The sequence below is a fragment of the Miscanthus floridulus genome, chromosome 19, assembly GCF_019320115.1.
Source record: "Miscanthus floridulus cultivar M001 chromosome 19, ASM1932011v1, whole genome shotgun sequence".
Classification (NCBI taxonomy): Eukaryota; Viridiplantae; Streptophyta; class Magnoliopsida; order Poales; family Poaceae; genus Miscanthus; species Miscanthus floridulus.
This window is the reverse complement of record NC_089598.1, coordinates 42,723,227-42,738,045: the sequence shown is the minus strand read 5'-3', so window position 1 is coordinate 42,738,045 and position 14,819 is coordinate 42,723,227.

The window sequence follows — 14,819 nt, the reverse complement described above, 5'->3', positions numbered from 1 at the left end:
CTTGATCTAAACAAAAACCCAATCTGTTTGTGGCGGCTCTAATCCTTATTAATACCTAGGGGAACAACCAGGGGGGGTGTTGGGGTCGTTCTCCAACCCTAGGACGCGTCCCTAATGGACCCAACTTGATACATGGACCATCGGCCCAAAATAGGGTGATGCAGCACCAAAGGCAGAAAAGGTCCCAGCGTTGAAACGATGACTGCAGAAGCATCGGATAAGATATAGCCATGAGTCCAGATCCATTGGAAAATAGACTTGATAAGCTTTCCAAAAAGTGCTAGAACGTCCCAATCGGAGTCCATATGAAGTTGTGGTGACCGTCGCAATTTGGGACTATTTTGCAGTCCGAATTCAACTTCCAAAACGTGTTGGACTTGGACTCTTTCTGTCCTTGGAACCAAAGTGACGTGGTGGCCTAGCGGAGGACGTTAGGAATACTTGGATTTGGTCCCCAATCAACTTCATTAACCTTCCATGCTTTCCATATGCAATCAAACCTTCCCTTGATCCATGTAAGTAATTCTAAAAATGAGAATGAACACACATCATGGTGCAGCATCAATTCATCAAATGCATCAATGATAAGCCTCATATAGAATGGTTGCACCTTTGGTATAGAAGTGGTTGGCATGGTCATATTTGAGCCAATGATGTCCTCATCAGGTACCCAAAGAGGAGGAGCTAATAACCATCAAACGTTGACGCTTCCGAACAGACAAGAACGCAACTACGCTTCTTGCCCAAACGTCCAAAGGCTGGCTTCGCCTCGCCCGACCCCTCAGGGCTGGCTCCACCTCGCCCGACCCCTCAGGGCTGGCTCCACCTCGCCCGACATCCGAGGACAGGCTCCACCTCGCCCGACGTTTGAGGGCTGGGCTCCACCCCGCCCGACGTCTGAGGGCAGGCTCCGCCTCGCTAGACGACCAGGGAGACTCTGCCTCGCCCGACATCCGAGGGCAGGCTCTACCTCGCCCGACGTCCAGGGCAGACTCCGCCTCGCCCGACGTCTATGCGCTACTCCTTCATAACTGTGCATGCAGATAAGGCGGGGCACTCAAGTCAACCGCAATATCGAGGGCCATACCCTGCACACCTGCAGGGAAGTACCATCAGGATATGACCAGACAAGCGTTTTGAGCCCTTCCAGGCATGTCAGAGCCCGAACAATGTTGTGGGCGTCGACATTTGTCATATAGTGTTATGGGCGCTAGCAATTGCCCTCGGACACGAATCCTAACGAAAACATACGACAACCACTACGGTCTAGGAGAAAACTCATGTCATCTATGGTAACGAATGTGGGGCCTCTATGTCATCTGCTCCCCGTAGGGTCATGGCTCGGCGCCCTGGCACGCCGCACCATCCGTTGGAGTAGGATGGGACATGACCACTTGCTGAATGAAGCCAGAGCATAGCCCTATCAGGATCAGCGAACGTGCTATCCCTGGCACCGTCTGCCATGTCAGCAGGGCAGGCTCAAAGGAAAAGAAAGACCTGGCACCTTCGAAGGACCTTCTCTGCCTCTAGTTTTTCCTCTTTCTCCCATCTGTAATCCCTGCTCCCCCTTGATCTATAAAAGGGAGGGCAGGGCACCACACTAAGGAGACGTATCGATTCCACATACATCACACCACATAGCTAAGCAGCATCCAAGCTCTTAGCATCCGTTCGACCTTTCTATCAGAGACTTGGGACCTGTCCCTCTCTCGACCGTTTGTACCCCCTATTATGAACCTTTCAGTGCTAATAACACGAGCAGCAGCAGCAAACTGGACGTAGGAACATTCTGCCTGAACCAGTATAAATCTTATGTCTTTTAGCACACCATCTGGGCCTAACGCGCAACAAATATAAATTTATCAGTTGGTGTTTACTCAAAACACCGACAATACTTTTGTATGTTTACTTTGTAGGAGACCAGATCTGGACCACGTCACCGGGTTAGGTATGCGCCCTTCGCAGGCTGCTTTACTCAGCCACTACATCGTTGAATCAGGCACGCTCTTCGCGCTGCCTTACTCAGCTACTGCTCCACAAGACGAGGTTTCTTCACCTCCGCGGCTTAGTTGGCGTTAAGCTCAGGGCTCGGCTATTGCCACAACTTAGTCGGCTTCACTCTGACTACTCTTGTGAACCTGAAATTCTTTGAAGGAAAATTCACGTGCCGCACATGCCGGCTTACTATGTTTTGACGACACTGCATGCCACGTGTGTTATCAAGCTACTCCATATTATTCGGATCAGGGTGCTGATTTTATACGGCACGTCGGGGATCTTGATAAGTACATGAATGATGAGCCAGCGAGTTAGCTACTGGAAACATACACGTACAGAAACATGCGTGAAGCATCAAGAGATTCAACACGTGTGCACGCTATCTAGCAAGCAAGCCAGGTGTCTGTTCAACCATGCAAGCTGATTACAGGCACGCACAACGCTGCGGCCAAAGAAGCTGCACGGCCAAGAAGGATGCCTTCGGTACCGCTACCTAATTCTGCCGCTGAGAATGCCCGATCAGGGTCGTGACGCTCTCGCTCAACACTACGTCTCTTCCGGGTCGTCTGGAGGACCCTGCAGCGGCATTCGGACAGCACGCTGCAGTTCGCGTTGGCGACGCGCTGACTATTTCTGCTGCTTCGATCATGATTATTCACCTCCACGGCTTAGACTGTTAGTATTTTTAGGTAATTTCAGTAATAATTTAATCTAGAAATATCAATAATCAAAAGGTCTGTGACATCATGTATGTGCTTATGTGATCCTATCATGGCAAATATATAGAGCATACTAATATATGCGATTGAAACAAAAAACCTTATGGGAAAGGTTGGATTAACAGTAATATAACCAGCGGCAGAGCCGGATGCACTTGAAGACATAGTGCCTATTGGTGTAGTCGTCCCGCTCGACATAGTGCAGACGAGTAGCAGAGTCGATCACCGGAGACGAAGATCCCCAGTAGCGAGTAGTCGTGCCAGCAGTGACACTCCCCAAAAACGTGATTGTCGCCTTCCATCCGAGCAGACGAACTCGTAGACGGTAGGCGTTCGAAGGCCTACTCTTCTATGACTCAGTGCGTGCAAGTACTGGGACAGACCTGCCTGCCTCGCCTCGCCTCGCCACGCCCACGGCCCGACCTGACCAGCGGCGGCGGCGGCACGCGCGCACGTGTGTGGCACACCAGTGTCCTTTTCTCAACTTCTCAATAAAGATGGAAATTAAGTTACCATTCAATCAAAATCTCATATGATATTAAATCATAATCAGCACATTATTTATTATATGTCATAGAATTTATTTGATTTATTAAATATTATATGGGCCAAGCCCATAATATATCAACAATCCCCACCAAACTCTATGGTATATAGTAAATAATCTCAAAACCACAAATCTTTGATATACCAGAGTTTCGACGAAAGACTGTTAAGTTGAATATCCGTCTAGAACAGAGGCTCCACACATCCACAACTAAACAATAGACTATGCCTTAAATTGACAGTTTTGTATGAATTAAGTTTCACCAAAGTTCTTTCATAGTACTTGGCTGCTACAAGCATCCCATTTGTTTTGAAGCATATAAGTCACATTTCCATGCCTTTCATGAGTATCTAGAGATTACCCTAATCTCACATATTGTGATTAGCAGTCAAACTCACATAGGTGTTTTTCTTCTAGAATGTTCTATAGGACAACATCCCTGCTTAAATAAGCCACTCCAAATATATTAAGGAATTAACCATCCTGTCATACAGCATAGAAGAAACAGTGCATCTCATAACGATTTTGACCTTAAAATAAGGGGTTTCTCCATCGGTCACCCACTAGTTTGTTTCACCATCCTACTTCATGGGATCACCGATCACATAGGACAGGTTAATTACCTCAAGGGGGTCTCAAGCCCATCTCCCTCGATGCACCATCTATCACATTGCGTGACTGATCCTTTGTAATTCTTAGATATATGGACATAGTCCAACACAAATACTCTGGAGTTTCTCAGTTTTCTAACAGATTTTAGCCGCCTCTTCACAAGCCTTGTAGACTTCATGTTATCCCTAAAACTGTTCACTTTGATTATCACAGTCTGATTATCACGATTCATGGAAATAACCGGTATTGGTTTTTCAACCACCGGTAAATCCATAAGGAGTTCACGAAGCCACTCAGCTTCAACAAGGCAGTATCTAGTGTTGTGAGTTTTGCTTCCATTGTAGACCACGTTAAGACAGTCTACTTGCAAGACTTCCATGAAAGCGCCACCTCCAAGTGAGAACACATATCCATTTGTGGCGTAAATCTCATCAGCATCAGATATCCAATTTGCATCACAATAACCCTCTAGTACCCTCAGATACCCGGTATAGTGAATGCCACAGCTCATGGTCCCTTTGAGATAGCGCAATACCCTCTCAAGAGCATGCCAATGATCACCTCCTGGATTTGAAACAAACTGGCTGAGTTTGCTCATAGCAAATGAGATGTCAGATCTTGTTGTGCTAGCTAAATACATAAGCGATCTAATTATTTGAGAATATCTCAATTGATCCCGTGCTATTCTTCGATTTTTCCTTAATAGGACACTTGGGTCATAGGAGTTGGAGCAGGCGTGCAATTATTATATCCAAAGCGATTCAGCACCTTTTCCACGTAGTGGGATTGCATAAGTGTTACCCCACCATTTTCTTCTCTCAGTAGTTTTATGTTAAGAATAACATCAGCCTCACCCAAATCTTTCAATTCAAAGTTACTAGATAAAAAATCTTTCACTTCCTTGATCACATTAACATTATTTCTAAAAAGTAGTATATCATCCATATATAAGCACAAGATCACACCTTCTCCTCCAACATACTGATAATATACACATTTATCAACTTCGTTCACAACAAAGCCTGCTGATGTCAAAGTTCTATCGAACTTCTCAGGCCACCGCTTAGGTGCTTGTTTTAGACCATACAAAGATTTCAATAACTTACACACCTTTCCCTCTTGACCCTTTGCTATAAATGCATCCAGCTGATCCATATAGATCTTTTCCTCAAGCTCTCCATTCAAGAAAGTTGTCTTAACATCCATCTGATGAACGAGAAGACCATGCGAGCAGCCAAGAAAAGTAGCACTCATATAGTCGTCAAACAGGTAATAGGTGAATAAGTATCAAAATAATCTTCACCTTCTTTCTGTGTATAGCCCTTTACTACAAGCCTCATTTTGTACTTCTCAATAGTACCGTCAGGACTAAGCTTTTTCTTTAACACCCATTTACATCCCACGGGTTTGCACCCATAAGGACGATTAACCACCTCTCAAGTTCCATTAGACATAATAGAGTCCATCTCACTCTGAACAACTTCCTTCCATAAGTCAGCATCAAGAGATGAATATGCCTCTTCTATGGTCTTAGGAGTATCATCCACAAGGAATATAATATAGTCTTCACCGAGCAGTCCTCCGTCTCTTACTCTTTCGAGTGACTATATTATTATCCTCCTCTAGATTCTCTTCATGGGTTTCAACATCAGTTTGTATTACCGGTTCATGTGTCTCAGATAATAAAATAGAATCATGACTAGAAGTGCCAGGTGTATTCTTCATAGAAAACTCATTCTCAAAAAATATAGCATCTCTAGATTTTATGATAGTACCAACATTCACATCAGGAACTCTAGAATTTATTATTAAAAATCTATAACCCACGGCTGTGAATAGCATAACCAAGAAAGACACAATCAACAATTTTTGGTCCAAGCTTTTCGCTTCTTGTTAATTAGCACATTTACCTTTGCCAAACAACCCCATGTTCACAGGTAAGGGAGATTTAATCTCTTCTTCTCCCATTCCTCGAATGGTGTAATTTTTTTGTTTTTAGTGGGCACTCTATTCAGGACATGACATGCTATCAATATTGCCTCACCACACCATTCCTTAGATAGTCCCACTGTCTCAAATATGGTGTTAACCAACTTAGTTAGAGTGCAGTTCTTTCTCTCGATAATCCCATTGGATTGTGGTGAGTAAGGCGGTGTCCTCTCATGAATAATCACATGCTCCGCACAAAACTCAAAAAAATCATTTGATAAATATTCTCCAACGTGATCAGTTCACAACCGTTTGATGTTCTTCTCAAGTTGGTTTTCTACTTTAGCTTTATAGATCTTAAAATAATACAACACTTCATCTTTTGATTTTAGTAAATACACATGGCAAAATCTAGTGCAATCGTCTATAAACGTTATAAAATACCTTTTGCCACCTTTGGTTAACTCAGTCCATTCATTTCGCACAGATCGAAATGAATTAGCTCTAGTCGTGCCAAGTCTCTCGCCGCAGCAGCCTTATGAGGCTTGTGAGGTTGTTTTGATTCAATACATACATGTCATTTAGAACCTTTGACCAAATCAAATTTCAAGATTAAATTTAAACTAGCTAAGCGAGTCATACAACCAAAATTAATATGACATAAGCGCGAATGCCAAACATTTGTCTCATTAACCTAGCTCACATGGTTCACAGAATTAACACATGCATCATTTAAAGACAAGCGGAACAAGCCTCCGCTCTCATAGCCTTTTCCAACAAAAGTTTCATACTTAGAAAGTACGCACTTATTCGACTCAAACAAAAGTTTATAACCATCACAACATAATAGAGAACCACTAATCAAATTCTTCCTTGTTGAGGGGACATGCTGCACATTATTTAGCTGCACGGTCTTTCCCGAAATAAGCTTCAGATTGACCGTACCAACACCACGTACAGCCGCACGCACCCCATTCCCCACCAACAAGGAGGAAGTTTGCCCGACCTGATAAGAAGAAAGCAAAGAAATATCAGCACATACATGAATATTAGCCCCTGTATCTACCCACTAATTAGGTGAATGAAAAACTGAAAGAACTATATGTAATAAATTAACATACCCTGATGTTCCTCCTTCAGCCTCAATCATGTTTGCAGATTTCTTTTTGGGCTCCCACTTGCCATTCAGGCAATTCTTAGCATAATGCCCAGGCTTGCCACAAAAGAAACAATTTCCATTTTCTTTGTTCTTCTTCTTCTTAAAAGGTGTAGTGTTCTTTTGTTTGACTTCTTACTAGAATTTCTTCTAGTAAGAGTTTTGAGAATTTTTCTGCACCACATGGGCACTAGAATTTTTGATGAGGACATCACTCCTTTGGATGTACCCGCTGATCCTCCAACTGTCATGCAAGGTCCAATAACCCGGGCTCGAATGCGTCAACTCAATTTAGAGGTGAGCTCGTTCTTAAGCGATCCTTTTTACACTTTTGATAATAGACTACTACCTAATGATGTTATCTTGCTTAGGAACATTGGAGAGGGTCATGAAGGACTTAGAGGACATGGTGGAGGCGAACATGACCAGCAAGGACGTCCAACAGGAAACGGAGGCCCGGTTCAACATGATTTTGAGTCTGCATCGGCCTCTAGGACCAGTCTGCCTTAAACTGGTCACCCAGGACGCATCCGGACTCTGTTTTCGATGATCCACATATGGATGGAAAGCTAATTTGATAAGGAAGCCAATCCAAGTGGTTTCATGTCAAAATCTATTTGGAATCAATGGGAATTGTGGTCACCAGTTAGCATACAGAATCTGTCAGGGTGCTGCGACACTGTCTTTTGGTCCATTGGACCATGTATCGTGTTTGGGCCCATTAGGGGCGCGTCCAGGGGTCTTGCACGACCCTAGAGTCTTCATAAATAGCCGCCGCCCCTCCATTAGGGTTTGGGTTTTGCTTAGATTAATCTGTCAAGAACAGTTTCGCCGTTCATCGGTTTGTGAGACCCCAACTTCGTGAGATTAATCATTCATCTGCAATTTGGTTGTGTTCTTTCTTGTTCTTGCTTGTGTTCTTCGTTGCGTAGGCAGGGATTAGCCTTCTTGGCGAGGTCAACCTAGTCCGTGACTTGGTTGATAACCAGAGGAGCTGTGGTGCTAAGATTGCAAGGTTTGATCTTTTGATCTGAAGCCGGATCGGTGTCATTCTCTGCCAGAACAATAGTTACCTCTACCTGATGGAAGATCGGGATCCCCATCTCCATTAAGTGGTAATCAGAGCTAAGGTATACCGTCAGTTCACATTTATCCCCTAGTTTTGAGTGTTTCGCTTTTGTCCCATAGTCTAGTGCCATATTTTTTCCCCTGTCCTAGAACCTTCCGCGCCATAGCCTTTGCATATTTTGGTTTCAGAGTCCGTCATGTTGAGTTTGTGTCTTGGTCAAGGTCTTATTGCTGGTTAGGTCATGTTAGAGTCTAGTTCGTGTGTTTTCCCCTATCGTTTTCATCAAATCTTTGCTGTTGTGACCAATTTTCCGCACATTGTTACCGTTTTGTCCTCTAATTCGAAGCCAATTCTTAAAACTAGTCTAGTTTTTGCATACGAACTCTGATTTCGGCGTTGCATATATCAAAATCGATCAGAAATTTTTTTTGGATCCGTCCATCCCTGCTTTGTTGGGGTTGGAAAATTTTAAATTGGTCAAAAAGTGGTCACAAGATCCTCTTTTCGTGGTCACAAGGTTTTTTTCGATTTTGAGCAAGTTTTCTGAAAATTCCACAGGCCACATCTTTCACTTGTTTAAGCTCATATTTTCTGTGGTTACTTCTTTTGTACTCCTAAGTGAAGAAAAATATCAAAACATAAAATAAAAAGTTGAAATTTCCCCAAAAACAACGACAGCCAAAAAATAGAAAAAAGAGAGGGGCAAAAGAGGAACAATATCTAGAGGAGCACATAGAGAAGACCAAAGTGAGCTGTGTTAGCGTGTGTTGTCTGATTCTTTGTTTGTGTTGCTGTTTCCATCCACCATACTTGTTTTTCACACACCTGTCTCCTTGCTATCCACCATACTTGCTTGTTTGTTACACACCTGGTACTTGGAGCATTTTAGATCACCAACGAGAACAAGTACTTTGGACTATAATTCAGCATTACTTTCTGTTACTGACTTGTGTGCCAGATATATATATTACTCTTTATTTGCCTTCCAAGCTCCACAAATTCTTCAGATCAGTATAGAAAAAGGGCTTTGCAATCTCGATACCACTGCCTCACAGGTATCACGAACCAGCCGCCGGTTGTACTGCCCACTGCTTGCATTGGTAAGAACTTTGTAAGAGCTTGGTAAGACGCTTCCACTTGCTATGAAAAGTGACACCACTGCAATTATGTAGGTAGGATAACTTTCACCGTTTGTTCTTGTTTTTGTGTTTACAATGGCAGCAGGTGATCAGACTGGAGATAACAATCCTAAGGGTTTCAACGAGTGTGTCAGCCAAGAGCAACTACAAGCTGTTGTAGATGATGCCCAAAAAAGGATGAATGAGGCCGTTAGGAAGGCCGTCACTGACGCACTCATTGAACTCAACATTGGCAACAGCATGGAGAGATTGGACAAATGAATTTCCACGCTAACCGACAAGGTTACTGAGTTGGAAACATTGGTGGCGGTCAACAACAATGACGTCTCTAGCAGCAACATCGATGGTCTCTTGCCAGAAGACATGGTGCATGATGTCATTGGGTACATAGATCGAGCAGCCTTCCGACAAGCAAGATTACGATGATGTCTTCGTTGCAACACAATAGGTATGGGTGGTGTCCACCACCATCAAGGTAATAATCATCATGTACCCGATGATCCTTATGCTAAGATTAAGTTCACAATACCATTTTTTTTCGGGTCATTATGATGCTGAGGGATATCTTGATTGGGAGATGATAGTAGAACAAAAGTTTAGTGCCCACCTTGTGCCTGAGCATCATAGAGTTCGACAAGCTACTAGTGAGTTTAAGGATTTTGCCATTATTTGGTGGAATGGGCTAGCTGCACAGGATGCTTTACCGGGTATGTGGGAAGAACTTAAGGTAGCTATGCGTGATCGCTTTGTTCCTCCTTCTTATCATAGAGATTTATGTAAGAAATTGATGCGATTAGAACAAGGAAATAAATCTGTACAGGATTACTATAGTGAGCTCCAAAAGAGATTGATGCGCTGTAGTGTTGTGGAGGGGAACGAAGATGCCATTTGTTGTTTTTATTCGGGTTTGGGGCATGAGATTTAGGACATTGTTGATTATAAAGAATTTAACACTGTCAACCAGTTGTTTTAGTTTGCTATGCTTGCAGAAAAGGAATTGCAGGGGCGTGAACAGCAGAGCAAGAGCAAGGTCAGCACCACATACACGCCACGCTCGGCACTATCTTCAGGGCTGACCAAGCCAACTACTTTTCGGGCGCCTCCACCAGCGAGCAAGTGACCAACAGCCTCTGGAGTTTCTGCTACACCTAAGGCACATCCCACACGACCTTCAGATTTAGGTAAAAATTCTTTGCAGGTGCCTATCAAGAGTGCCTCATCTGTTGCATCGACGGGATGCACTATGGGCATTCAGTGCCACCGCTGTCATGGCATTGGCCATGTGCAGAAGGACTGCCCAAGTCAGCGGGCATATATTGCTACAGAAGATGGTTACATCAGCACCTCTGATATTGAGGATGAAGAAGACCGAGATGTAGATGAGGAGGACGGCGAAGTCCTTGATGACGAGGCCACGGCGGCCTATAGGAGTATCATTGTACAGCGGGTGCTTAGCTCACAAGTTCAGCAACCTGAGAAGCTATAACACCATAACTTGTTCCAGATTTTCTTTGTCATCAGCAACCGTCGAGCACGTGTCATTATTGATGGAGGTAGCTGCAACAATTTGGTGAGTTCTGATTTGGTCAAGAAGCTTGGCTTGACCACACGCCCACACCCACGTCCATACCATATTTAGTGGCTAAATGATTCTGGTAAAGCAAAGGTAACACAAACTTGCAGAGTTTTATTTTTCATTGGTTCTTATGCTGATTCTATTGATTGTGATGTGGTACCTATGCAAGCTTGTTCACTTTTATTGGGTCGTCCTTAGGAACATGATAATGATGCTACACACCATGGTAGAAGTAATAAATACACTTTTGTTCATAAAGGAAAGAAAATTACTTTGGTACCTTTGACCCCTGCTCAAATTATACAAGCTGATAGAGAACGCACTGCTAGTTTGAATGAAGTTCAATCTAAAAATCAGCAAGTTGCTAATTCTATTTTCCCACCTAAAAAGGGTAAGTCTACATCTATTTCTAAGGCTGAGGGAATTAAATTAAAGGGTGGTGTTATGCTTGCAACAAAATATGACTTTGCTGAAATTTCTGATGATTATATTTGCTAAGCTTTGGTATGCAAACGAGCTATGTTTTCGCTTGATGATATTATTAGCTCGGTGCCTCCTGCTGTCACTGACCTTTTGCAGGAGTATGAGGACATTTTTTAGCTGAGATACCCCCGGGATTGCCACCTATGAGAGGAATAGAGCATCAAATTGATTTGATTCTGGGAGCAACCTTGCCGAACCGTGCTGCCTATCGAACCAATCCTGAGGAGACTAAGGAAATTCAACGGCAAGTCCAAGACCTTTTGGACCGTGGGTATGTACGTGAAAGCCTTAGTCCTTGTGCCGTTCCTGTACTTTTGGTTCCTAAGAAAGATGGAACTTGGCGTATGTGTGTTGATTGTAGAGCCATCAATAATATTACTATTCGATATCGTCATCCTATTCCTAGGCTAGACGACATGCTTGATGAGTTATGTGGTTCTATAATTTTCACTAAGATTAACTTGCGAAGTGGCTACCACCAAATTAGAATGAAACTTAGAGATGAATGGAAAACTGCTTTTAAAACCAAATTTGGGTTGTATGAGTGGTTAGTAATGTCTTTTGGTTTGACAAATGCACCTAGCACTTTCATGCGCTTAATGAATGAGGTTTTAAGAGTTTTTATTGGTCGATTTGTGGTAGTTTACTTTGATGATATATTGATTTATAGTAAGTCTTTTGATGAACATATGGATCACTTACGTGATGTTTTTAATGCTTTACGTGATGCATATTTATTTGGTAACCCTGAGAAGTACATCTTTTGCATGGATTGAGTTTCTTTTCTTGGCTATGTTGTCACTCCACAGGGAATTGAGGTGGACGAGATGAAAAGTGAAGCCATAAAAAGCTGGCCGGTTCCCCAAACCGTCACACAGGTGAGGAGTTTTCTTGGTCTTGCAGGATTCTACCGCCGCTTCGTCAAAGATTTCAACACCATTGCTGCCCCATTGCATGAGTTGATGAAGAAAGGGGTGGTGTTTCATTGGGGAAAGGCACATGAGGAGTCCTTTGACACTTTGAAGGACAAGCTTACACACGCACCATTGCTGCAACTTCCAAACTTTGGTAAGACTTTTGAGCTAGAATGTGATGCTAGTAGAGTTGGCATTGGAGGTGTTTTGATACAAGATGGTAAACCCATTACTTACTTTAGTAAAAAATTGCATGGCCCTGTTCTTAATTATTCCACATATGATAAGGAATTGTATGCACTTGTTCGTTCTTTAGAGATGTGGCATCATTATTTGTGGCCTAAAGAATTTGTTATTCATTCTGATCATGAATCGCTTAAGTATCTTCGCTCTCAAAATAATCTGAATCGTAGGCATGCTAAATGGGTTGAATTTATTGAATCTTTTCCTTATATTATCAAACACAAGAAAGGGAAGGATAATGTGATTGCTGATGCTTTGTCTAGAAGATATACATTGTTGTCCCAGCTTGATTGTTGGATTTTTTGTCTTCAATCAATAAAAAAACAATATGTGCTTGATCCTGATTTTAAGGATGTGTTGCTTAATTGTAGAGAGGAACGTACATGGAATAAGTTTATGATCAATGATGGGTTTTGTTTAGAGCTAACCGCCTATGCATTCCAGTTGGTTCCGTTCGTCTTTTGTTGTTGTAGGAGGCACATGGAGGCGGATTGATGAGACATTTTGGTGCCAAGAAGACGGAGGAGGTGCTGTCCACACACTTCTTTTGGCCAAGGATGAGGCGAGATGTAGAGCGGTATGTGGCTCGGTGTGCCACATGTCAAAAAGCTAAGTCGCGGTTGAACCCACATGGTTTGTATATGCCTCTTCCTGCTCCTTCTACTCCTTGGGCTGATATATCTATGGATTTTGTGTTGGGTTTGCCAAGGACTAAGAGGGGGGGGATAGCATTTTTGTGGTGGTTGATCGTTTTTCTAAGATGTCACATTTTATTCCTTGTCATAAGAGTGACGATGTTGTTCATATTGCTGACCTTTTCTTTCAAGAAATCATTCGCTTGCATGGTATGCCTTCTACTATTGTTTTAGATCGTGACACAAAATTCTTGAGTCATTTTTGGCGCACGGTGTGGAATAAATTGGGGACCAAGCTGCTGTTTTCTATAATATGTCATCCCCAAACTGATGGGCAAACTGAGGTTGTGAATCGAACATTGTCCACCATGTTGAAAGCAATTTGGAAGCGTAATTTAAAGATGTGGAAAGAGTGTTTGCCGCATGTGGAGTTTGCATATAACAGGGTGGAACATTCCACCACCAAGGTAAGTCATTTTCAAGTAGTGTATGGTTTTAACCCCCGTGCTCCTATTGATCTTTTGCCTTTACCTACCACTGAGAGAATACATAGTGATGCTAGAGAGCGTGCTGATTTTATTCATAAGTTGCACGAAACAACTAAAGCAAATATTGAAAGAATGAATGAAAAGTATAGAATTGCTGATAGTAAAGGTAGAAAAGATATTAAACTTGAACCGGGTGATTTGGTTTGGTTACATTTGAGAAAAGATAGATTTTCTGAGCTGCATAAGTCTAAATTAATGCCAAGAGCAGCTGGTCCTTATAAGATAATTGAGAAAATAAATGATAATGCATACAAACTTGAGTTGCCACCCGAGTTCAGGGTTAGTCCCACCTTTAACATTGCAGATTTGAAGCCTTATTTGGGAGAACAAGATGAGCTTGAGTCGAGGATGACTCCATTTCAAGAGGGGGAGGATGATGAGGACATCACTCCTTTGGATGTACCCGTTGATCCTCCAACCGTCATGCAAGGTCCAATGACCGGGGCTCGAATGCGTCAACTCAATTTAGAGGTGAGCTCGTTCTTAAGCGATCATTTTTATACTTTTAAGAATAGACTACTACCTAATGATGTTATCTTGCTTAGGAATATTGGAGAGGGTCATGAAGGACTTAGATGATGTGGTGGAGGTGAACATGACCAGCAAGGATGTCCAACAGGAACCGGAGGCCTGGTCCAACATGATTTTGAGTCTGCCTCGGTCTCTAGGACTAGTCTGCCTTAAACTGGTCACCCAGGACGCATTCGGACTCCGTTTTCGATGATCCACATATGGATGGAAAGCTAATTTGATAAGGAAGCCAATCCAAGTGGTTTCACATCAAAATCTATTCTAAATCAACAGGAATCATGGTCACAAGTTAGCATCCAGAATCTGCCAGGGTGCTGCGACACCGTCTTTTGGTCCGTTGGACCATGTATCATGTTTGGGCCCATTAGGGGCACGTCCAGGGGTCTTGCACGATCCTAGAGTCTTCATAAACAGCAACCGCCCCTCCATTAGGGTTTGGGTTTTGCTTAGATTATTCTGTCAAGAACAGTTTCGCCGTTCATCGGTTTGTGAGACCCCAACTTTGTGAGATTAATCATGCATCTGTAATTTGGTTGTGTTCTTTCTTGTTTTTGCTTGTGTTCTTGGTTTTGCAGGCAGGGATTAGCCTTCTTGGCAAGGTCAACCTGGTCCGTGACTTGGTTGATAACCAGAGGAGCTATGGTGCTAAGATTGTAGGGTTCGATCTTTCGATCTGAAGCCGGATCGTTGTGTCATTCTCCGCCACAACGATAGTTACCT